The sequence below is a fragment of the Cricetulus griseus genome, chromosome 5 (assembly GCF_003668045.3).
Source record: "Cricetulus griseus strain 17A/GY chromosome 5, alternate assembly CriGri-PICRH-1.0, whole genome shotgun sequence".
NCBI lineage: Eukaryota > Metazoa > Chordata > Mammalia > Rodentia > Cricetidae > Cricetulus > Cricetulus griseus.
This window is the reverse complement of record NC_048598.1, coordinates 153,811,394-153,837,685: the sequence shown is the minus strand read 5'-3', so window position 1 is coordinate 153,837,685 and position 26,292 is coordinate 153,811,394. Positions and strand designations below refer to the sequence as shown.

Here is a 26,292-nt window from a genome sequence, read left to right as displayed (position 1 = left end):
GCAATGGCCCTTCCAGGCTATATAGGAACACTCCTGTCAAATGTCTGACATTAGCATCCTTCCCTAATCATGGACGGAGATTCTATAACCTATTTCTTGTATCACTGACTCTAACACCAAAAGTAAAAGGCCAAAGCTACCAAGTTCTGCTGCTTTCTGGGGCTGAAAATGGCTCCCTTTTTCAAGCACACTTACATCAGCTTTATATTTTAGATGGTTCCCTTCACTATTTAATTTTGGCTGTCCTGGATCTTTCACTGTTGACAAGGCTGCCCTCAAACTTAAGGATCTTCCAGGCTATGCATTCTGAATACTGGGGCTAAAAGTGTTCTCCACCATACCTTAGCTGAGTTTTTCTTTTATTCATTTTCACAAATTAGAAATTTACCTGGGTGGAGTTTTGCTCTGCAGTCAGCACTCCCTTTATTTCACTTAGCATCAGGGTTTTCTTTAATCTGTTTACACTCCCTGGTGCTCCTTTTCCCCTCCAACTGAATATTTTTTGTTTTTCCTTGCTGAACTTACTCATTTTCATTATAGATATGTGTAATAATGATTGTTAATAGCCACACAACACTTGTCCTCTGTCAAAGATGCTAATCCATAATTCCTCAATTAGCCCCAGGAAGAATTATTTTAGAAAGGGGGCAGAAAACATCCACATTCTACACCAAAATACCACAAGGACAATCTCTAGGTCATATTAATATTCTTCTCTTCTGATCCAGTCCCACAGTTCAAATTACCTTAAGCAGCACTGTCATCCATGGGCCTACTATTATGGCCCTTTAAGCTCCAATTAATGCATTCAACTTCTTTTCTGATCCAAAGTCCTAAAGTCTACAGTTTTCCAAACAAAAGTATTTTCACACTATTACCCAAATCCATGGTACTGAATTCTCTCTTAGTCAGGGTTTTACTGTTGTGAATAGATACCATGACAGTAACAATACTTATAAGGAAAACTATTTAATTAGGTCTTGCTCACAGTTCAGAGGTTTTGTCTATTATCATTATGAAGCAAAGCACAGTGGCATGCAAGCAGACCTGGTGCTGGTGAGTTGGCTAAGATTTCTGTATCTGGATACATAGGTAGTAGGAAAAGACAGTGAACCCTTAGGCCTGGCTTGGGTTTCTAAAACCTCAAAGCCTCCTCCACCATGGAAATATTCCTTCAGTAAGGCCACATGTACTCCAACAATGCCACACATCCTAATAGTGACACTTTCTATAGGCCTATGGAAACCATTTTTAGTCAAGGCACCATAATAGTATTGCCCCAATACCCTAAAGTTGGTTGTTTTAATCTTTTGCTATTTAGCTCATCCAGCTCCCAAGTAAATACAGATAATCTTATTTTATTTATAAATATCAAGTCTTAGCTTGACTTACTTCTAGTCCTCTTTCCTTAACTTAAATTATCCCATCTGACTGTTACCTCTGGATTTTTTTCTCTATTTCTATATACATTTCTTCCACTCTTACTCCATGGATGTCTGGATGGCTGGTCCCTTGGGTCATCCTTCCTTCTTTCTTTTTCTTTGACCCCAGATTTCTCCTCCCTTTCATTTTTCTGTCTGCCAGCCCCAAGTATCCTTTCTCTCTGCCCAGGTACCAACCATTTACCTCTTTATTAAACCAATCTGTTATTTTAGACAGGTAAAAGATCATAGCATCACAGAGTTAAACAAATGCAACATAGAAGAATACAACACATCTTTGCATCATTAAACAAATGTTCCACAACAAAAAAATGTAACACATTCTAAAATAATATTCCACAACAATACCCCTCCTAATGTTCTCTTTCTTATATTTGCCACCTATGGCTATGCTGCAGCTCTTTCACAACATATCTTAAATGCCAGATCTTTCAAGAAGCATCTCTATTCAACAGAATAGGAAGCAGTTTTTTCTATCATCAAAATCCCTACTACTCTTGTACCCGCTGTTATATATAACATATTCCTCTTAAAGGAGAGAACCATTTCTGTCTTTGAAGATCTTTAAAACCAAGGGTTTTTATTATACACCTTTATTTTAAGGTATCATATGCAGTATAAAATGATAGACCTCATACCTAAGATGAACGAATTAAAAAAGGCACAAAATGAAATATGAAATTGTACTTTCTTATATTTCAATAGCATCAGGAATTATTTTTATGAACCAATTAACTGCTAAAAATGAGGAAGTAAGGTGACTTTTAGTAAAATTTTTAGCAAACAAAATAAAATTCTTAAGGAAAATAAGGAAGAACCAATGACTGAACTTTCCATCAATTCTAAAATCATTGGTATAGATACCCACATTAATGAATCACATCTAATAGATGTTCTTATGTTAAATGTTCTATGTTTCCCCATAACAATGTGTTAGATCAACTCTCTTGAAGAATATTTTAAAGACTCTGTCATATAAAAGTGTCAAATGATGTCTTCTTCATGAAAAAAATAAGCACTATCAAGTACATTTTGAAAGAAAACCCACTAAAATATAATATACAATTTTATGATTTTAGTTTTTGTTATTGTATCAGAAAATATCTCAGTGCTTAGGATATATGCAACAGAGTATGTGGGTATATAGGAAGTATGTGACACCAACTTTCAAATGTTTCAGGAAAGTGAGACAAATAGACCTCTAATGCTATATCAAAGTACAGTCAGGAAAGACAGGCTCTTAGGGTGTGTGGGAGCTACTTCTGCCATCCTGGCAACTTCTTCTTATGTTTAAAATCATATAAAAGAAGAATTATCGTGATCTATATCACACATACACACCAAAACCAAGGAAAATGGAATATGAATCTGTGATGTTAAAATTCCAACTTACTACAATGTTCAGTGACAAGAACATTGGAAGGTGAGAATAGGAACAAAGTGGGGACTGCTACAATGGTGGCTTGTTTCTCTTTATCTCTGTGCTGATATCCAGGATGGTGTTTGTTTTAATATGTAATGCAGCAATGATGATCACAATGTGTTCATGGCACATTTTATGTGTATATATCATTCACAAACATTGCTGTTACATATAGAAGACTTTCCATGTAATTAATTATTATAGAAACATGTCCATAGATTCACAAGAATGAGCCCAACTAAGAAACTAAGCAATAGTGGAGAGGCTACCTTAAATGCCCTTCCCCTATAATGAGAATGATGACTACCTTACATGCCATCCTAGAGCCTTCATCCAGTAGCTGATGGAAGCAGAAGCAGACACCTATCACTAAGCACTGAGCCAAACTCCTGGAATTCAGTTGTAGAGAAGGAAGAGAGATGAGCAAAGAGGTCAAAAACAGGGGAAACCTACAGAAATAGTTGACCAGAGCAAGTAGGAGCTCACAGGACCCCAATCTGACAACTGGGAAGCCAGCATAGAACCTAACCTGGACCCCTGAATGTGGGTGTCAGCTCGTATGCCCGGGTTGTCTAAAGGTTCTCTGGCAGTGGAACCAGAATTTATTCCTAGTGCATTAATGGAATTTGGGAGCCCATTCCGCATAGAAGTGTACTCTCTCAGCCTAAAATCTTGGGGAGGGCCTAGTCCCTGCCATAAATAACTTGAGAGACTTTGATGATTCCTCATGAAAGGTCTTATCCTCCCTGGGGAGTGAATGGGCAATGGGATGGAGGGTTCAGTGTGGGACATCGGAGGATGGGAGGGTGAGGGAACTAAGATTGATATGTAAAATAAGATTGTTCCTAATTTAAATTAAATTTATTTAAAAAATATATTTTAGTATCTTTCCACTTGAGAAGAGAATGGTATGAGAACACTTCCCATGATACTTACAAACCGTTGAGCAAACTGAATGTCACTTTATTCACTGAAGTGATTTAGTTTATTTCAAATACAGTAATCTTCATTTTTATAATTAATTCATTTCTGTGTGTGTCGATGTATTGTATCCATGAGTATAATATGCCCATGCAGAGGTCAGAACTCTTATATATCTTCCTCTATGGCAGTTTCTCAGTTACTTACAATATCAGTAAATTTGGTTGGGCAGTGAACTCAGAGAATATATGACTGTTTGATCCTTACATTCATGTTGAAGTTTCAGGCACAGAAAGCCATTCCTGGCTTTTTAGTGTATGCCCTGGGGATTACAATTTAAATCTTTATGCTTGCAACCCATGTAGCCTTATCCATAGAGCCATGTTTTCAAGATCTTAAAATTAGAATTTCTAAAACAAATCCATTCATTCTTTTGCTGAACCTAAATATTCCCTTTGAATCAACCATTGTCTGAAATGTTTAGTATTGGGGATAGTATCATCTTGTCTACACATCTTGACAAATTGTAGATCTGTGTTATATATTAAAACATGTAAATGGCTGGGTGATGGTGACACATGGCTTTAACTCCAGCATGTGGGAGACAAGTGGATCTATGAGTTATGGGCCAGCCTCTTCTACAAATGAATTCCTGATCAGACAAGGCAACACAAAGAAACCCCATCTCAGAAATTAAACTAAATTTTAACAATAAAAAGTAAGAAAAATGCAAGTAAATTTTTATTTTTGTGTATATTATGCTTATCAGACTTCACTTACATTTTCATGTTTGGAAATTTAAATTTGTATTCATCTTGCAACTTCATAACATATCTGCCTGTCTATCTACACAATATATTACAGATATGTAATAAAGAGAAATATTTTTAAAATATTTAAATGTGTGTGTAAGTAATTTACTGTCAGACACATGGTAAAACATCTCTGAGGTTGCCTTCTGATAATTCTATAAGTGTTTTTTAAAGTATACAAGGGAATTCTCAAAACTTGTGAAAAAGGAAAACAAAAAAAATGGAACTAAACCAGCAACTACATTTCAATTGTGAACAATCTACAGCAAATAGCTTATCCAAATTCTTAAAGGTTTGGTCCCTCGATGCTCAAGAAGGTTCACCTTTCTTATAACCTCTCATACTCTTTCTGTCAGTGTTTTCAACGCTACTGATGCTGTGAGTAATATTTGAAATAGAGGTCAGGCGAGCAGCAAAGTCCTGCACGCCCTTCTTGCTGATGAATTCCCTTTCTTCTGTGGCTTTTCGCCATGGGTTCATATGTCATGGCCTCTACATCACAAACCGCGGTAAGCAAATTCTAATTCTTCCAGAAAGGAGGAAAATACAAATCTTTCTTGACTGTGAGCTCATTTCTATTTCAGTTCAGATCAATGGGGCATCAAGAAAGTCCACTTGCAGCAATATAAACAGGTTTTCAAAACTGTATTTGAAACAGTCTTCCATTTGTCACTTGCACAAAATAAGAGATTTGATTTGCCTATGCCTGCCTGAAGTCACTAGCTACTGGAATAAGCATTCTGGGCACGTTTTTTCCTGTTGCTTCTGACCCCAATGTACTTGAGGAAATCAGGGCCACTAGGAAGCTGGGAAACAAGGCAAACAAGGTTTGTCTTGCTACTGATCTGCAAAAGTACTCTTGCTACAGATTTTTACTCAGGCCAGTCAGCACCTGAACAGAAACAATACTGGATCCATGAGAATGTACTGAAACCACTTTCCAATGGTCATGTAAACAAGCATCCTGCTATTGCAGACTGCCCAGAGAAAATGGCTGAATATCAATATTGTCACAGGCTTTCCCTTTATTCTCTACCCTCTTGCCTACAGATGACAACACAGAATATTGTCTTGACTGAGAAAGAAAACCACAGCAAACCAAGATGTAAAGGATGAATGGACCAGAAATTAGCAGCTTCCCTGTTTACCACAGTTTTTGAAATACTTTGTTTTGTTTTCCCCTTTGGCAGCACAGTTGATGCAGCAGCAGTCTGTGTACTGTAAAATTTGTTCTCAAACTCATGCAGAATAGTTAAAAAAAACTAAAACTAGGAGATATGTCTTAAGTTAGATTTTATATATTATCATTCATATGCTTAAATATTTAAAATAAATATTCTTACTATGACTGTATCAGAATTAGAAATGACACAGAGGAATTAAAAAGGAACAGTGTCTGGGTTTTCTTACCACCAAAACCAGGAAGTGGTTAAAATGATTTTGAGTAGGGAAGTAATCTCAGGACAGAAAGAACTAATAGAAAATAAACACTGAGTATTTTTAACCATTTTATGATAAAGTTAGAAAATACTTGTTCGAATTCACAAACATCAAAGGAAAAAATAAATATCTGTGTACCACACTAGTATTGAAACCACTAAGGATGTATGCTGTTAGAAATTCAATGCTCCTATTTCTCTTCTACATCCTCTCCCAACAGGAAGATGTCACACAAACCTCAGACTTCAGATGTCTATGTGACTTGAATACTATTCCCGTTTCATCTTTATTTTTCTTTACTGACTTGTTTCCCTGAGATTTAGAGAATAACTTGTGCAATTAAAATACTGTCTATTAATTTTGACTAAAATTACAAAATATAATGTAGATAATGATAAAAATAAATGTGAAGTAAGTAAGATTTATAGACAAAATTTCTTATTTACCCAAATAATGACTTCTAATTTGGTAAGAGCTAATAAGTTTCAACAAATGATAATAAGTCTTATTGGGTGTTTTCTTCCACAGGGAAGACAAGTGATTATGTTTTCAGTATTCCTGAGTTACCTAGAGTTCTTTGTATAGGGTAGAGGCTCCATGGTATTTCCCCTTCTACTTCAGCATGTGTATCGGTGCCTACAGCAAAGGGATCTTACCTTCAATTTCTGAGAAGAAAGGGAAGCTCGGTAGCCTATGTTTGGGGAATCTCATGGATACCTCTGACTAACAACTCCAAATATTTTCACTCTTGGTAGTAGAACTTTTATTAGATAATAGTTCTAATATTTATTATCATAGATAATAAAGCCTGTGTCTCTTAGTGCAAGCAATGTCAACAGTTAATAAATTTTCATCTAAATTATGTATATATATAAAATGCATAATTTTTGTTAAATGGTAATTTGATATAAAATTTACAAGCATAATAACTGATATTCACCCTGACTCTCCTCCTTAGTTAAATCCCCATCCCTGTGATTGACCCATTTCCCATTCAAGTCCCTTGTACCCTGATAGTCCCATATGTATTCTTCTTCAACTATCAATATTTTTTTCTTTACTATCATAGTTACTTTAGTTATTCTGTTTTGTATACTCATATCTGAAGATTTGAAGCCAGGTACTGCTTCCTTCCAGGTCCCATTACATTGAAGTATTTTGTGCACAATTTTTGCTTTGAGATAATGCCTATTTTTAAAGCTAAGATGCAGCATTTTGGTGTTGTTTGTTTTGTTTTTTGTTAACAAGAAATAGATGGATTTGTTTTGTGATCCATTCAGGCAGCCTCTATCCTTTTGAATTGATAATTGTAGCCACTAATTTTTAAAGTTCTTGTTGAACGTGTGTGTTTATGGAGGCTAACATTTTGTTAAATTGAGGTGTTTTTATTCAAGTTCATAGTGCTTCTTTCTGTTTCAGTAATTATGATTCTATATTTGTGTATTTTCTTTTTAGTCTTTGATTGAATTAATTCCTATCTTCAGCTTATTTCATTTACTTTAGTTTTGTTCTCTTGGCTATAAATTTTTAGACTGTTTACAACATGGAAAGTTTGTCTTTCCCCTTCAACAATGAAAGACAGTATTTCTGGTAAGGTTAGTCTAGGTTTGCATTCATGGTCTTTTAGTAGTTGAAATGTATTCCTCCATCACTTCTGTCTTTCAACATTTCCATTTATAATCTATATTCTGACAGATTTTCTTTTATAACTGACTTGTGTTTTACTTTCTTAAATCTTTTACTACTCTTTCTTTGTTGTCCTTAAAGTTTTAACTATGATACAGCATGGAAGATTTTCTTTTTCTGGTCTTGTCTGTTGGAATATTTTTGTGCTTCTTGAATCTGTATGTGTATGTCATTCTTAGCTGGGGAAAGTTTTCTTCAACGACTTTTACAAACCTTGTTTATATCATTATTCTTCTATTTCTATAATTCAACGGTTTGGTCTTCACATGGTATCATAATTTCCTACATGTTCTTTTCCTGCATTTTTAATACCTCAAAGATTGTTTATTTCCTGATAGTCTATCCTCTACTTCTTGTAGTCTATTTTGAAATATCTCCCTTGAGATCATTAATTAGGTTAATAGGGTTTTTAATTACATATTTGTTTCAGCTTTCATTCTTTTATATTTTTATATCTTTATAATATCAATTTTCATATGCTGGATAATCTTCATCTCTTATATGAGCCTTATATTTGTGGATACTGGGGAGAGTATTAGTAAAACATTTAACATTTTTAAGTTCATTAAGATGTTATCTTGTGTCTTCTTTAAACTTGAATTCTTTGATGATGTTTATAAATGTGCTTTTAGCATATAGATTGTGAGATTCACATAAATAATTCCCATTGGTAAATACTTTCATAGTATCGGAAGTGGGAAATTTTCTTGATCTTCAATGTTGTTCATATCTCACAGTGATATCAAGGCATGTGATTTTTGTTATTTCTTGATATAAGCAGATCAAGTCAGAGAAAATTCAGGATGATGGGTTGGATTGGGAATAAGCATTCAATATGGCTTATATGTATTGATGTCATGTGGACAAAGGGTACTGGCTATTGTCTAAGAATTGCTTTCTTGGAAAAACTTAGAATATATATATATATATATATATATATATATATATATATATATATATATCGTGGTTGGGAAAGGTGCAAGAAAGAGGATGCTTATCAGGTTAGAGCCTAAAAATTAATGTACAAGTTCTGCGTGAGTGAAGAGCTTCTCAAACAGCATGAAAGAGGGTTGATGTTCAGCAGAAGGTTTCCTGGATGAAGACTGGAAAATACTAGAGAATAGGATGTGGGATGCAGGCTTGACATCACAGTTATAGTAGGATGTGCAAAGAGAAGAGTAAGAGAGACTCATCTGGCCAGACTTTGGCTAAGGATGGATTAATTGCATTCCTGACATTTCAAAAAAATTCCAAGGAATTCTTTGAAAAGTTGGAGTAGCTAAAGTAGAAAATAAACCTGAGAGATTGGAATATTGTGAAAAATTTAAAGTGGTCAAAATTAATGTTTTTCTGATAAGATAGGAAATTAACCAGAATATGCCTTCTTTCTAAAAGAAGTATGAAAAGTCTCAAACAAGGGGGAGCTGGACACATTATAATTGTTATTTCCATGTTGCTATGAGAGAATAGCTGCCAGAAACCACTGAAGTAGGAAACATTTATTTTACTCGTGGATTAAATCCATAATTGGAAAGGAACAACAGACCAGCACACATCATAGAACCCAGTATATGGGGGAGGAGGAGTAACAGAAAGATGCCAGAGGAAGATATAGCCCACAAGAACATTCTCCCTCTCATCTACTTCTAACCTTGACCTATTTGCCACAGGTCTTTCACCTCCAAATCCTTTATTCAAATTTTGATTCTGTGGCTGGAACATTTTTGTTTTAGATCAAAGATGCCAGAAGATAATTTTGTTTGGAAATGCTGTCACAATCATACTCAAAATTTTGCTTTTATGTTCCAGACATTTCTCAATCCAAACAAATTACAAATCAAGAACAATCATCACATGTAAATGGAAGAGAAAAACCTAAACAGAATGAAAGAAGTTTCTAAGAATATCAAAATAGGCCATGATGGATATGTACCTTTATATCTAACTCCTTTACTTCTGATTATTCATTGTTTTCAGTTTCCTCAGTATTTAAGTTGTGTAAAATATGAAAGTTATTGAGTATGTTTTGCAACTATAGGAGCAAGTCACAGATATAAATCCATTTAAAAATGAATCTCTATGTTTGAAGTAGAGTTCAAACACACTACTGCCAAATTCTTTAAAGATATTTTGGAATCTTCCATGAAGAGTGTTGCTTAAACCAGCTTAACAACTGCAAATGCCCACAAGGAAATTTGGCAGGAGTTCCAAACTTGGGAATATGTCACTGGTAAACAGCCAACTCAAGCATGCATGCATAACATATATTACATCTTTCTTAATGTGGTGGGAAGATTATTTAGGGAAGAAAGGCAAATGCAAATAATACAATGCTGCTATTCACTAACATGTCTGTCATGCTAAACCCAATATTATTGCAGACAAGCTTGGAAATGGCTTTACTAGTGTATTTTCTAGATGAAGCTAATGTAGTAAATCATACCACAAAATGCCACTGGTGAGCAGCTGTTAAAGGATTTGCATTCATAGCTTATAATTCTCCCAGTTGCCTTATTCTTGGCAGGAATATGCTTGTGTTTTACTGAGTCCATCAGTGACCACACAAGAAAGCTCCTTTATATGCTTACAGTTTTCCTTATCATGTTTCTACAACATTTTCTGCCTTCTACTCTTGAAATTCTAAGGTAGATAATAGAGACTGGATGTTACACCAGAACCTCATTCTCCTACTTTCATCTTTAGCACTAGATTTTCTTTTCTGTTTTTTCTATATTGTTTTTATTTTATTTTTTAACAATTACATGCTTTCCTTTATACAAATTTCCTTGTTCATCGTATCTGTTCACAGCAATAGATCAATGATTTAGGGATGGAAGAGCTGCATTATAGCATATTATTACAGTGTTGTTTGCCATAGACACAATATCTATAACTAACCTCCAAAGTGTGTACACTAATGCACTTTCTGCTACTCTTTGTGTCCTGTGACAACATACCTAAAGACAATACTAAACACTAAAAACAAAAACAAAACTTGAAGGAGGAAAGATTGCTCATGGCTCCTGGTTTCAGAGTTTTTAGTCCAGGGCTATTTGTCTCCATTGTCTCTAGGCTGTCATGAGGTAGACTGCATGGTAGAGAGCATGTGCCAAAGAAGAGCTACTCACCTCATAGTGAGTGGGCAGGAAACAGAGAGGCAGGCAGGGGCTGGCACACAAGAAACACTTTAGAACACACACTGTGACTGCTTTCTTCAGCTTCACTTCCTAGTTTCCATTGTCTCTTTTTTATTCTTTTCTATTTTTTTTAATTAGATACAAGATTGTTTTACATGTCAATCCCAGTTCCCTCTCCCTTCCCTCCTCCCCTACCATCCCCTCAACTAAAACTCTACCTATCGAATACCCTTTCTGCTCCCCAGAGAGGGTGAGATATTCCATAGGGAGTCTTCAGAGTCTGTCATATCCTTTGGGATAGGGCCTAGGGCAACCCCCCTGTGTCTTGGATCAGGGAGTATCCCTATATGTGGAATGGGATCCCAAACTCCACACCTATGCTAGGGATAAGTACTGGTCTACTAAAGGAGGCCCCATGGATTTCCAGTTCTCATTGATATCCACTTTTCTGGGGTCTGGATCAGCCCCATACTAGTTTCACAGCTATCAGTCTGGAGGTCAAGAGCTCCCACTTGTTCAGGTCAGCTGGTTCTGTGGGCTTCACCAGCCTGATCTGGACCCCTTTGCTCATCACTAGTCCTTCTTTGCAACTGGATTCCAGTTTAGTTCAGTGATTAGCATTGTGTGTCTGCTTCTACTTCCAACAGCTGCTGGATGAAGGCTATAGGATGGCATATAAGTCAGTCATCAATCTCCTTATCAGGGGAGGGCATTTAAGGTAGCCTCTCCTCTGTTGCTTAGATTGTTAGTTGGTGTCATCTTTGTAGATATCCAGACATTTCCCTAGCACCCAATTTCTCTTTAAACCTAAAATGTCTCCCTCTATTAAGGCATCTCTTATCTTGTTTTCTTCTATTCTTCCCCCTACTCTACCTTTCTGCTCCCTCATGTCCTCCTCCCCACTCCTCTTCTCCCCTTCTCATTCTCCTAGCTCTCTCTCCCCTCCCCATGCTTCCAATTTGCTCAGGAGATCTTGTCTCTTTCCCCTTCTCCGGGGGTCCACGTGTGTCTCTCTTAGAATCCTCCTTGTTACCTAGCTTCTGTGGAGGTGTGGATTGTGGGCTGGTAATCTTTTTCTCTATGTCTAAGATCCATATATAGTGAGTACATGCTCTGTTTGTTAGCACTAGATTTTCTTGAGCCAGAAACTTTAAGCTCTTATGCTCTGTGATTTCTTCTGTACTTAGTGTAGAATTGCCATTGTGACAGGATTTAACAGTATTGTTACCACTTCTTTTTTACCTCCCTTTTATTTTAGTGTTTTGCTCTGAAACTTTATTGCACATGCTTTTACAACTGCTATTCAATTTCCCTAAAACTAATTGAAATTTTATTGAATCAGGAAAAATAGCATCAAAATGTATAATAATACATATGCTATGATAGGATATCAGAAGTTTGGTTTAGCAGTCTACTCAAAGCACAAATTTCCTCATACTGTTCTCTGAGGACACAGGATGAATCCATCTATTGTCTATATTTTACCTGCTTGTACAATTCATTCTGTCTTCAACAGATTTTGTTAATTACATTGGCAAAACCTAAAAGCTCATTATAATTGATAACCACTTGCAAATGAAAATCTGTTGTCTGTAAGGGAGTATTACTGGAGAAACAAACTACTCTTAAGGGTAGGCCTCATGCCCAACACTAGAGGGCCTTCAGCAAAAATATGCAATGGCATCTGTGGCAGTTTCTTGTTTCATGATAATGTCATGTCAGTTTTTTTCTTTTTAGTTTTTCTTTTACATATGTATAAAATATGCAATACAAAAATACAGGTTTTATTATGTCTTCCAGTTTTGTGTTTTTATGGGATTTTTGTGTAGGCAAATAAGTGGTTCTCTGAATATTTATCTGCTTTTGTGCCTTTCCTTGGTTTCTCTTTTCTGTCTGTAAGTATTGTACTATTCTGGTGTGTTAGTTTCTGTGTTATCTTATATTTTATTTTTATTATTGACTTTCAGAGTCCAGTTTATTTTATAATGGAACACACAAATGGGGTATAAGCAGATAGGAGGGGAGATGAATAGAGGGATGAATAGAGGGAGGGAAACAAAACTATAATTCAGATACATTATATGAGAAATGAATCTATTTTCAATAAAAGAAAGTAAAATAAAAGAAATTGTAGAATAACAACAACAAAACATAAGCACTCCTAATGAGAAACCTGAGAAATGCTGAATTTATGTTTCTGTTGACTCAGTAACATTCCTCTGTTTACCCAGAGTTGTTCTGCTTAGGACAATGTCAGGACACTTTTGGTGTCGAATTTGAACCTAATAACCGGAAGTGCCAATTGACTCCATATGCTGTTTCAGGTTCTGTGGTGAAGCATGAACTCCCCATCTCAAGCTTTCCTAATTGATTTCAAATTTATTATTGTTAATGTGACTCAGATGTGTCTCAATGTATTCCATATCACTGAATCTCAAACTCTTCAACAGTTAAAATTATTTCTTTCAATGATTTATGGAATCTGTTTCCCCTTTCTTCATGGAGTGCAGCTCTTATAACCTATTCTGTGTTTACACCATGCTTCTTCTGGTTCTATTACTCTCATTTTGACTGTGATACTTGTTGGGTATTTCAGGTGTTGTTTGATGACTTTAGGCTTTTTGTTTGTTTACAGCTTTTAATTGTGTTTTTCTTTTAATGCACTTATAATCCTTTATGATAAATATTAACCATTTTTGTTTGTACCTTTGTTCATTTTAAAGGGTATAACTTGTTTTACTTCATTCAATTTTCATCAAAATTAAGTAGTCATTTTAAATAAATAAATAAGTCTTTCCTAAATTCAGTAGGGTTTTGTAATTTTATTGTTTTAGGGTTTTTTGAACCTTTACTAATTGAAAAGTTTACACATAGTTTGACCACATCTCCCCCATTTTTCTCCCTTCTGATTTTCTCCCCAGGTTTTAATTCTCTGACATACATTTAAGTTTAATTTCATAACTTTCACAGCTGTCTAACTTTTCTTTGACTGAATATATTCCCCAGATGAAAATAATGTTCTCTAGCAAAAATGGGTTATCAGGAAAGTGAAAGATAGTGTCTTCTAAAAAGGACATTATCAACCAATCACTCCATTTTCTATATATATATATATATATATATATATATATATATATATATTATCTATCTATCATCATCTATCCATCTGTTGTCTATTTTGAGGGTGTAGAATAATTTATTGAAGAAATAAATTCAAATTTAAAAATAATTGTAAAGTTAGACACATAATTTGCAAATGACACATGCTTGAAGGCACCAGACTGTCACCCATCCCTTTGCTTTGGCAGCCATAACAGGATACACAAAATACCTAGCAAGGTATAGGCCCCTGACTCAGGTGGATATGCTGAGCCCTCCCCCCTCCCAACTCCTGATCTTGCCAAACCTTGCCATAATTTTTGGGAAAATGATTCGAGATCTCCCTCCATGTGGTAAAGAACCAATCAGAAGTTAGCTGTCTGGCTTTGGATGTGCTTTACTGATAATAGTGGAATGCAGTAGATAGCAACTGGCTCTTGGATGGCATCTGCACCTGACCAATCAACTCAGGACAGGTTACCTCAATCCAAGTTGTGCTAATCCTGAGGCTGTTACTATGCATCTACCAGAATTCCAGACACACCCCTTGCTCTACCCCAAATATATGTCCTGCTCCATTGCTGTTCAGGGTCCCCCCTACTCCATCTGATGCGTCTGACAGATGGAGGACCCAAGTTAACCCATAATTTAAAAGTCTCTTTGCTTCTTCATCAGATCTGGACATTTGGTGATTTGGGGGGTCCAGACTTTGGGCACAACCATGCATAGGTTATCTACTTTTTATACAGCCTTAAAAGCTGTGACCCATAATATCTAAAATAAAATATTGTGCATATGACTTTCAGGAAAATTGATACAACTAGGACTAAGTCAATATAGCCAGTGTCAGAAGGAAGCTTCTTTTGTACTTTCTTATGTTTATGGTTCCTAGATCTTATATGAATAAATACAACCATGTATGTATATGTGACTATGGTTAGCAGAGCAAAAAAGGAAAATAAGTATAGAGAAAGAGAATAAGATAAATGTACAACATACACTTTAATGAATACATCTTTATGTAACAAACTACTTTATTGAACACAATGAAAAATTAAAACAGAATATATATGATGTAAAACAATCACCATTAAGCCTGTGATAGATATTAAGAATTCGTAATATTCTGAAGTGACATTACAGTCATTGTTTATATCAGTATAAGTTATAATTTTTAATATGAGTTAATAGCATAAAAATTATAGAAATATATACCAGTGCTTATGTTTTGAGAACCAATTCTAGTCTGGTGGTGCATGCCATTAACTCCACTACCTGGAAAACATAGGCAAGTTGATCTCTGTGAATTCAAGTTATCATGGTCTACATAGGAAATTCTAGTGCAGTCAGGGCTATAAATTGAGATTATGCTTTCAACAGTAATATTCCCAAAGTCTAATAAAACATTAAATTTCACAGTTTGGAAGGTGAATGAATGTATCAGTACCTCTATTAAAGCTCATAACTCTCTCTAATTCCAGGAGATAAAATGACCTCTTCTCCCTTCTGTAGGCACTGGGCACACACAGTATACAGACATACATGCAGACAAAACATCCATACACATAAAATAAAGATATGTATTTACTTTTAAAATGTTTTGAGATGTGTGTGCAGAAAGCTGAAACAATTAGAATATTCTCACTTAAACAGCATACATATGTTCCAGTCCCTAACATTTGACCATTAAGTTATCTTCTCTATGTTCTTCATTATGGCATCTTTGCTCTAGTAACATATGTAAAATAACTTAATTTCAATCATTTGACCCCCTTGAGAAATTAGGATTTGTAACCCTTGTCTTGGTGAAAATATTCAAATGTTATCATATTTAGAGTCAGGCAGTGATTGAATTTCTTTACAGAAACATGATCAAGTAGGACACAAAAGATGATGTATTTTATCTTTTTTTTTTGGTGTTCTGTTTTGTTTTTGAGAAAGGATTTCTTTGTGGCACCCTAGCTGTTCTCCAGGTTGCTTGGTAGACCCGGCTGGCTTTGAACTCACAAATATTGCCTGTCTCTCAAAAGAAATATTTTCATTACATTGTTATAAACACCAAAAGGTTCATAGTAGGAAAATCTATCATGTATATGCATGTACACACCATCTGGAAGATTTATTTTTCAGGAAGTAATGTTAAAGATAGCATTTCAAGTCTCCTGTATTTGAAGATGCAGATACATACATATATATTTTATTAACAATGTCTCTCCAGAAACTAAAATATACATGAAAGCATATTTCCTTCTATTTCTTTGCCATTTTGCATAAACTACAGATATTAAAAAGGACATTTTCTATTTTTTTTGGTGGGGCAGAAAAAAATATTGAAATTATTAAAAATATTATCTATTGAACAGTATCTAAATTAAAATAGTTGTAAGGAAAACTGTAACCACGTCTGTTTAGGGGATGGCTAAAGGTGTGCCTGACCATGCCTATGAAGGCATGGTCAGGGTGATGTAGAGTGAGAGGAGGTCAGGTGGCTGGTCACTTTCGGTTTCACTTTTGGCTTGCTGTACATACTGCTGCCCGCAGGTTGGCTAGGTCACTCTGTAAGTAAGACTTTTCCATATTAAAATCCCTTGTATTTCTACCTGGCTCTGTATTGGTAATTTCCCACCATTTCTGGTGTCAGGAGCGGGATCTTGGCCCCATTTGGAACAGCCTGCAGGTCCGACTGGTACTGCAGGCCTAGGCCAGGAAAGCACCCTCTCTCCACAGGTGCTCCCGGCTTGCAGCCCACCCGCTGCCCCACACAAGTGCATTTCCATTGCTGCTGAGCCTCTCTGAACTGTCTGCCCAGCTGGGAGACAGTTTCTAGCTGCATGCATGGGACCTGCTTGCACTGGGGCCTACCCATGCCTGAGTAGGCCTCGGCTTTCAGCAGCTGCTTCCCCTGGCTGCTGCAGCATAAAGTCGTATCTCTTTCAGTGGTTGCAGCTGCAAGGCCATATACTCTCTAAGATAAGGACACCTGCTTTTGTGACCTCTCTCCACAGCTACCACAATCTTACCTGACCGACTGCTGACAAACGCTGTGCTGAGTAGCTGAATGCCTACACCACCTGCTGGTCAAAAATAGTTACTGCATCTGGAGTAGAAATCAGGTAAAATTGTGGCAGAATATTTATCATTTGCTAAAATTGGTAATATTTTTGCTTATTATGTGAATTCAATGTTTGAGAGGACGCTTATCTGCCGATTACTGGCCTATATGCCATAATGGCAGTTAGCTTGCTGTTACAAATAATATTACTAGCCAAAGGACTCAGGAATAGGGATAAGGATAACCTCACCACCTACTTAGAGGAAATAACAGCTTTACGCAATGAGGTTTTGGAGAACAGATTAGGTCAGACCACAACTGTACAGCAAGTGGAACAGAAATTGGATGATAAGCTTGGCTCTGTGTCCAATATACTAAAGACAGAGCTGTTTGTTACCCAAGATGAGATGCAGCATATTTATGATAAGATAAACACATAGAGATCCTCCATGTCTGAGGCCTTAGAGGCTAGGCTGTCAGATAACCGTGATGAACTAAAGAATATCTGTAGCCAGCTAGACACTCAGATAGGCTCTGTTACCCAGAAACTAGATGCAAAGGTGCAGAATACCCATGATATGGTTGAAGTATTTGACAATACCATTCAATCAATTATTGAAGCATCTAAGGTAGCAGATCACAAATTTGAGTCTATATTTGAATGTTTGGAAGACAATTTACAGTACAGGGCTGATAGACTACATAGGTCCATATGGTTGAATGCTGAGGATTCAAAATCAGCAAATCATGGCCTTGAATCTAGACTCCAATACCTAAAAGGCAGTTTCCATACCATCCAGAGGCTGCCTAAGGATGACTGTATTAAAGACCTAGAAAAACGTGTAGAGGAGCAGTTAGAGCAATTTACAGATTCACTAACATGCTTGGAATCTTTTATGATTAAAGAAATTGAAACTTTTCATAAGTATATCATTACTAGGCTTAAAGATCATTGGGGTGACTCAGAGGCAGAATCACTCCAATCTGAGGCACCTACTCCACCCAGGTATCATGACTATTCCTTTAAGGGTGTTACTCTTACACCATTAGTGTACCCAGCAACCATGGTAGAAAAGCCAGCTTCTAAGAAACACCCTCAGGTACAGATGGCTTATGTATGGCAACCTATAAAGCTGAAGGATCTTAAGACTTTTAAAGAATCAGTTGTCTCATATGGGCTCCATAGCCTATATGTAAAACAGCTATTACCTTCATGGGCAACATTTAACAGGGTGACACCCATAGATTGGGAATGATTGGTATTAGCTGTACTTGAGAATTCATGCAAAATCCAGTGGAAGGCATTGGTGAGGGAAGTGGCAAAGCTCTTTGAGCATTGGGACATACAAGGAAGCTTTTGAAGACCCCTAGATAATTTTCTTGGTGAGGGTATTTATGCTAACCCACAGGTTCAGGCTGAATATGATGATCATATATTGTCCCTATGCAGGAAAGCAGCATTAAATGCCTGGGATAAGTTTCTTGAGCCAGAAGAAGGCCTAGAACCTTATACCAGAATAGAACAGGGACCTACAGAACAGTTCCAGGACTTCTTACCAAGGTTAACTAGGGCAATAGAATTACAGGCAACAGATCCAGAAACAAGACAATCAATTATATATAAAATAGCTTATGAGAATGCAAACCCAATATGCAAAAGAATACTTTTGCCTTTAAAGATTTGATCAGCTCTGATAGAAGAATGGGTTTTACATTCAGCCAACATTGATTATAATGTGCAAGATACTGGAGCTTGGGTAGGAGAAGCCATCTCGAAAGGTTTAAAAAGGCAACAGTTTTAATTCCCTTTTAGACTAAAAGGGGAATTGTAGGGAAAGCTGTAGCTACACCTGCTTAGGGGCTGGCTAAAGTTGTGCCTGACCACGCCTGTGAGGTCATGGTCAGGGTGATGTGGAGTGAGAGGAGGTGAGGTGGCTGGTCACTTTCAGTTTTGCTTTCAGTTTGCTGTACAGACTGCTGCCGCGATGGGTGGCTAGGTCCTTGTGTAAGTCAGGCTTTTCCGTATTAAAATCCATTGCATTTCTACCTGGCTCCATATTGATAATTTCCTGCCATAAATAGTGTCTATTAGAATTATGGTTCCTAGATGTTTATGTAATAGTATAGGAGAATAAAGATAAAGTTACAGAGATAAATAAAATGGATACACTTTGGATTTTTATCATATTATAGCTGCACTGGGAATAATGGTCATGTATTAGGGCACTGAAACCTCTAGATTGGACCACTCCATGGGAAGAAATAATAGTTATTGGGAATATAAAATACTGATCTGCCTTCAAGAATAGAAGACAGCAGCTTTGCAACACCGCAAGAAGTTTACATGACACTCAGCAGAGGGGTAGGGGATTCAATTTGGTGCAGGCTATTCAGATTGGTCAGGAAATAGATGCCTATGTCCTGGGTAAATGACCTTTGTGGAAGAAAGGGAGGTAGTAGTTTTCCATGTAACTGGAAATTATCCTTACAAGATTCATAAGGAATGTTGAATTGAAACTTCTCTTCACCAAATAACAACCCTTCTGTTTACATGCTCATGGTCCTTTTGTTTAGGAGACTGTTATCAGCACTGCCATTTTGGTGGTCTTTATTACACCTAACATTCCAGTATTTCGTTGATGATAAGAGGGAACATTAGTCCTTAGGCTATGTTTGGTTGACTAGGTGCTTGACTCATAGAGCATGGCACTATTATGTGGTATGACATTGTTGGAGTAGGTGTGCTATTGAAGAAGTATGTCACTGTGTTGGTCTTTGAGATCTCCGATGAGCAAGCTAGGCCCAGTATGCATTCTTTTCCTCCTGCCTGATGCTCTGGATGTAGAAATCCCACCTTCTTCTCCAGCATCATTGTCTCCCTTTGTAACACCACATTTCCCTCCATGGTGTTAATGGAAGCCACTGAAACAGCCCCAACTAAATCTTTTCCTTTATAATAGTTGCAGTGGTCATGATATCTCTTCATAGCAATTGAAAAACCAAGACAGTTGAATAGGCTGAGCTATTTGCAAAGAAACAAGAACATAAAACCTGAATAATGGCAATAACAAAGGGAACCACTGCATTAATATTGAGGTGGCAGAAATTACTTGCCCTGCTGTTGCAGTAGCAACAGAAGCAACAGCAGTGAGAAGGCTGGTGAAGAGCTCCAGTGAGAAGCAAGGCCAGAAACTACATGGAGCACTGGTTACACTGAAAATGAGGAAGACTTTCCATACAGTCCCATAACTGGCTATATCCAAAGCACCTGACCTACTTATAACCTACATTGAATTGTGCAGACAGGCAGTGCTGATTTTCTGGTCCAATAAACACATTTGGAGGTTTATACATATGGGGCCAAGTCTATTAGAATGGAGAATATTTGCCCTTGCTCTTTAAGGTCAGTTACATCCCAGGAGACTCTGAAACAGCTCTCAGAATGTGTTGTAACTCTGTGGGGTCACCAGGTCTCTTGTTCTGAGAGTCCACATAGATGTCACTGGGAATCTTTCTAACCAGTTTCCAGTCTACATAAAAACAGATCAAAACAGAGGATATATTTCATCCCCATTTTCAAGTGGAACATTTTTTCCAGTGAGGCAGTTAACTTAACCTCAAATAGAATGACTAGTAAAAGAATGACTAGCAGATCCAGAAGTTCTTCCCAAGCCCACATGACCTGACAGCACCAGATCCTCAAGCGGCCTTGAATGTAAAATTCTGACTACCTACATTGTCTTGGACATTCATTAGAAAATAATAACTCTTAGGAATGTGGCTCAAAGTAGGACAGCAGTTCATCCATCATAGGAGACAAACTCACTGTCAGGCAGAATTTACATGGGAAGGAAGTTTTATTGGGCAGGAAAGGGAGTGGGAGACGGGAGAGAGGGAGAGAGGAAAGAGAGGGATAGAGAGAGGGAGAGAGAGATAGAAGAAAAAGAGAATAGAGCTGGCTGAAAGAAGGAGAAGGGAGAGGTAGGTAGAGTTTGCCTCTTCATGAAAACTTTGTATCTGTGTGAGGAACATATAATGACACAGCAACCATAGGATCCGAGACAGCCTAAGTGCATCCTGCCAGGTGACAGGGGCATGCCAGCATAATGCCTGAATCATAACAATAAGTAGGATTAAAATGATTGTAATGTTGCTTAACAGACCAAGGAACTGCACATTTCAGACAATGTTCTTAGCTATAGAAGACATTATTTGGACAACTATTCTCACTAATTGTTCTCTTCATGCTTAAATAAAAATAATAAAATGATGCACAGATATAGGAAAAAATATTGGCTCAACTCAACATTGCAATATCTACCACAAATGAGAAAAGCAGTTCTATCCTCTTAAAGGTCAAAGCCTTATTTTAGAAAAATATTTTTTAATCAACTATAAAATAATCACTGATGCAATGCTTCTCCCAACCGTAATGTGTTCTCCTGCATCCTAGTTGTCCATGTTCTAAGATTAATTGAGAGTATCCGATGCTGTTTTCAAACTCACAGTTTTGGGGACATTATTCAGAATGTCTAAGACAATTATTTTTAAAAATTCATAGTCCTGATTGTTTTTCTCTGTTAGATTGTCAGTTAGATGTTGACAACCAGTTGTGATCAATAAATACAATAATAATCTGGATTTGACTCAGATTCATCACAAAGGGCACATTGGCACTGGAAATTACATCTGGTACATTGTCAGGGATACTTCCTGCTAGATAGGAAGATCTATTGAGCCTAGTACTTAACTGTGTTGTTCTTACAAAGTTCCTAGGCATTTACTTCTTATGTAGGAGTCTGAGGTAACAAACAACTGACTGCATGATAATACTTCCATTGGTCAAACCCCCTCAGATATCCTTAACAATTTAGAAACAGATCTAAATGGCTCTGGTACTGGAAAGATATACAATTATATTTGACGTTACTTACCAAGACTGACATTAATCATGACATCTAGCAATTTTTTGTATTTGAAGTTGTTTCTTAATGCTCCCCATGGATTTGTAACAGAGGAGACTTGAGAGCCTACTTTAGAACTCAATCCCAGACAGTAGATATTGCCTTGAATCAAACCTACTGTTTTCCTCATGTTGTACATCTTCTAATGAACAACACAGCAAAGAAATCACCAGTCTTGTTATTGATTACATCAAAGCCTGTGAAGGGCTCTGTAGATGGCTTTGCCTGTCCTCTATCTCTAATAAGGGTAAAACTTCTCCTACAAAATGCTCCATAGGGATTCTACTAATGCTAACAGTTGTGCTTTTTGTGTGTTATAGGTGATGCCTCCCTCACCAAGCCTGCTGCAAAGATGAACAGAGTTGTCAAATGACCTGGATCTTTGGCATCTGTTAAGTTTCATCATGGGCTTTCACAGTGACCCTCCTTGGAGGCACTCTAAGTGCTGTCCTTATCCTTGCATCCTTAGATGCAAGTTAACATTGTCAATTTCCCAAGCCATGGCAGCACTTAAGGGTGCTCCTCTTCTAGGAGGGAATGATAGACTAGGAGTTAGACAGCTTCACTGATAGGAAAACAGACAGGCCATGACTAGATAAAACAGATAGTAAAACCCCAAGACAGATGATGTCTTCCTCATCCCCCTGATGTGAACAAAGTATCTTTGCCGCTCAAAGCAAAGGCATGGTGGTTTTGTTTTGTTTTTTTGTTTGTTTGTTTTTTTTACCTACTAGCACCACCTTCCCCATGTGAATTGATTTTACATGTTCACAGCCAGATCTGGACATGTTTACCTCAAACTTGTGGATTTTATCAACCTCACTGCTTTCATTCATGCTAATCAACCCTAAAATGGGTGAGGAAGACACCCTGAGAGCCTCAAAATTCCCATCCTTTTAGGAGACCCCAAGCTTCAGCTGGCTTCCAGAGGAACTTGTCTGCTTTGAAGAGGGTCTTCTTCCTTGTATTTTGCTGTCTGTTATTCCTTACCCATAATGCAAAACTTTTCTTCACCTGGATAAAAGGGAAGAAAAAGAAAAAAGAAGAGAAAAAAGAATGAGAGAATTTAAAAAGCTGAAAAGAAACCATGGGTCATTTCCAAGGAGCTCTTAAGCCCTAAAGGGTATGGGATTCAAAACACCTATTCCCAAGTATCATGACATTTGTCCTGGTAGGCAGAGATCCTACCATGAAAGCTGCTACACTGTCAGGTGCTGGCTGCTATCACTTGTTGCTATGTGTTCTTGCCACTTAAAGTTACTTGAAATTGAGGGATTATAAGAGGTAAAAAGACCCGGCGCTACAAGGGGTTAAAACCCAGAGAAATAAGCCTCCATTAAGAGGCCAGAATTATGTCACAAGGTTTCTATAGGGTAAAAAAAGAGTCTCAACTTTGGATTTGGAGTTATAACCCTCAACATATACCAGTTCAGTCTCTAGAACATTGATAGAGAAAGGCCCAGGAATGACAACATTGGAAGAGATTGTGGTGACTTATCTATAAGCTCCATCTAGGTAAAGTAATCAATCAATTTAAATACCATAATAACAACAGTAAAAGAGGAATTAAAATTTATATTGAACTTAAAATTTGCCTATCTTAAACTATGTCTTTGAGGAAGTATTTAAAATTGGGTAGTGTGTCCCTCATCTTTATTTTTTTTTCAACCTTTATAGCAAAGTTGGGAACTATGAGAGGTTTAGAGTAATGGGTTTCCAAAGACTTTACTGGCCTATAGTGTTGCATGTTCTGTTGGTTTTATCTAGCCAGTTTCTTTCAGTTACACTATGTTGTTGACCATATTCATCCCTGGTTCCCACTCCCTTCATTTGGTACCCTTGCTTCCCCTCTCCCATTACTCTCTTCCCTATGGTTGATGTTCCTTCTACTTCCATGTCATATATATATATATATATATATATATATATATATATATATATATCTTAATGGATGTATAAAATTTGTAGGATAATAAGAATATTTAGATCTCTTGTGGGAATTGCCTAATTTTTGAAGATTGAGGACTCTCTTAGGTAAATTATTTGTATAATATAGAACTTATTAATTGTGGATGATTAAAGACATAAAATAATTAACAGAACATTATAGTTACTTCTATTTCATTGAAATTGATGGGTTAAAAAAGTTTAATCACTCCATGGGTTCTTACAATTGTTTCAATAATGGAGAATCTTCATTTTTTTTCTTTTGAGACAAAATCTTGGTAGTCTTCCTTTAATATAAAACTTGGATGCCTTAAACCCAGCACTCAGGAGACAGAAGCAGGCAGATCTATGTGAGTTTGAGACCAGCCTAGTCTACAAGAGTTAGTTCCAGGACAGCCTCCCAAGCCACAGAGAAACCCTGTATTGAAGCACCCCCACCCAAAAAATATAAAACTTGGAAATTCACTATATTTCTTCTAAATAACTAACATACAAGTTTGAAATAATTATAGATTTATAGACCAATAAAGTCTATATTGGCCAAATTATAGTTATTGGAGGGGAATCTGCAAATAGTAATTTACTAACCCAGCATAATTCACAACAACAAGCTATAAACATTATTCCTTATACCCAAATGTAAGTAGTCCTTACCTTCCATCAAAAATCTTCTCTTTGTAACAGACAAAATTCAATATATCACTAAAAAACATAACCAATCAAAATGCAGAATTGTTGATTCCAGTCCCAATGGATACATCTATAAAGCACTCTGGTAGCTATGACTCATGCAAAATTGAAGAAGATGAGGTAGAATGATTATAAGAGCCAGATTATCTGAGAGCAGAAAAAAAACAAAATATAATACATAGAAATCCATCTTCCCTTCCCCTTACTTTGTTGAGTGGTTACATTTTCAATAAAAATCCAACCCAGGAAACTAGAATTGAGTATGCATTTGTGTAAAGCAAAAAGCAATTTTTCATATGTGTAAATTTTATAGCTTATACAATCACCAGAATATTACATTTAGTAAAGTACAAAATACCTACTTCAACATAATTTTACTAATCTCCATCTATAACGTATGTATTTAAACTTTTCTGTATGTATTAAGTACTATATAGGGCAGCATTGCCATGTTTTGCTTCACAAATCAACCATAACACTCAGTATGTTTGCCCATGTTTCTTTTTTCTTTCTGTTGTTATCTTCTTCTTTCTAATGACTAAAAATGTTTGGCCTAATTCCCCACTAATGTCAAGAATAGCTACTGTCCAGGTTAGCTAAATTTGTCAATTTGACACAGCTTAGATGAGTCAACTAAAAGCAGAAATGTATGTGGTGTATAGACCAGAATACCCTGTAGCAAGTCTGTGTGGAACTGTCTTAATCACTAATTAAATCAGGAAGTCCTAACCTTCTGTGTTTCACCTTCCTGAGACAGGTGTTCTGGAATCAAAAACAGTTAAGCAGAAACCTGTAAACAAGCCTCAAGCAGAGTTCTTCATGGTTTTTGACTCAGATTCTGGTTGAGTTTCTGCCCTGATTTCTTTTGGTGATAAACTGTGATCTGGAAGTGTGATCCAAGTAAATTTTTTCCTCTTCTATGTTTATTTTAGTGACAATATTTTATCACAACAACAGACTGAAGCCATAACAGTTTTTCCTTAGGATAGGGCTAAAAGCCTCCCCCACCATCATATTAGAAAGTCTTTGATTTATTTTTTACTCCTGAAATATTTTATCATATACCCAGCTCTGAAGTTCATATCTTCATTGATAGTTCATATCTTCAGCTACTTCAGAAATGTGTCTATCTGATAGCTCTCTTGCTTTCCAATGAAAAATCGACATTATTCAAATGGTTTTACTTCTTTAAGCAGAATTGTTTTACTTAATGTTTTCAAGGTTTTTGTTTGTTTTCTTTTTTCTCTTTTCTAAAGGTAAAGAAAGAGAGGGTTGCTTTGTTATTACAGATGAGAGAGGATATCCCATCCAAGTTGTCCATGTGTTTATCTCTGATACCAAGTAGATCCTAGTGAAGGGCAAAATCTGTGTGTTCCCTGCCCAGTGCGCGCGCGCGCGCGCGCGCGTGTGTGTGTGTGTGTGTGTGTGTGTGTGTGTGTGTGTGTGTGTGTGTGTGTGCCTACATACATTTGCTTATGCAGGAGTGTACTAGTTATGTATTATTAGTTAAAACAGCTTTGTACAAAAAATGAGCTCTGCTAAAACGTTAGAATCAATTGAATATATGTAAATAAGTTACGGTGTCTATTTAGACGTATTTTTTACAAAGAAACATTCAAGATGCGGTTTAAACTAATTTAATTTCTCAATTATCAAAGTTTAAAATGCACTGTAATGCC

The 26,292-nt window shown here is 36.6% G+C and overlaps 1 long non-coding RNA gene across 1 annotated transcript; it reads left to right on the top strand.

Annotated features, from left to right (window-relative positions):
- The first annotated feature begins 16,468 nt into the window (after positions 1 to 16,468).
- LOC103159327 lies at positions 16,469 to 25,957 on the top strand. The gene is made up of 3 exons (XR_003486225.2): positions 16,469 to 16,518; positions 16,966 to 17,073; positions 22,297 to 25,957. It is a non-coding gene; the product is annotated as an uncharacterized LOC103159327 (long non-coding RNA).
- The last annotated feature ends 335 nt before the right edge of the window (positions 25,958 to 26,292 follow it).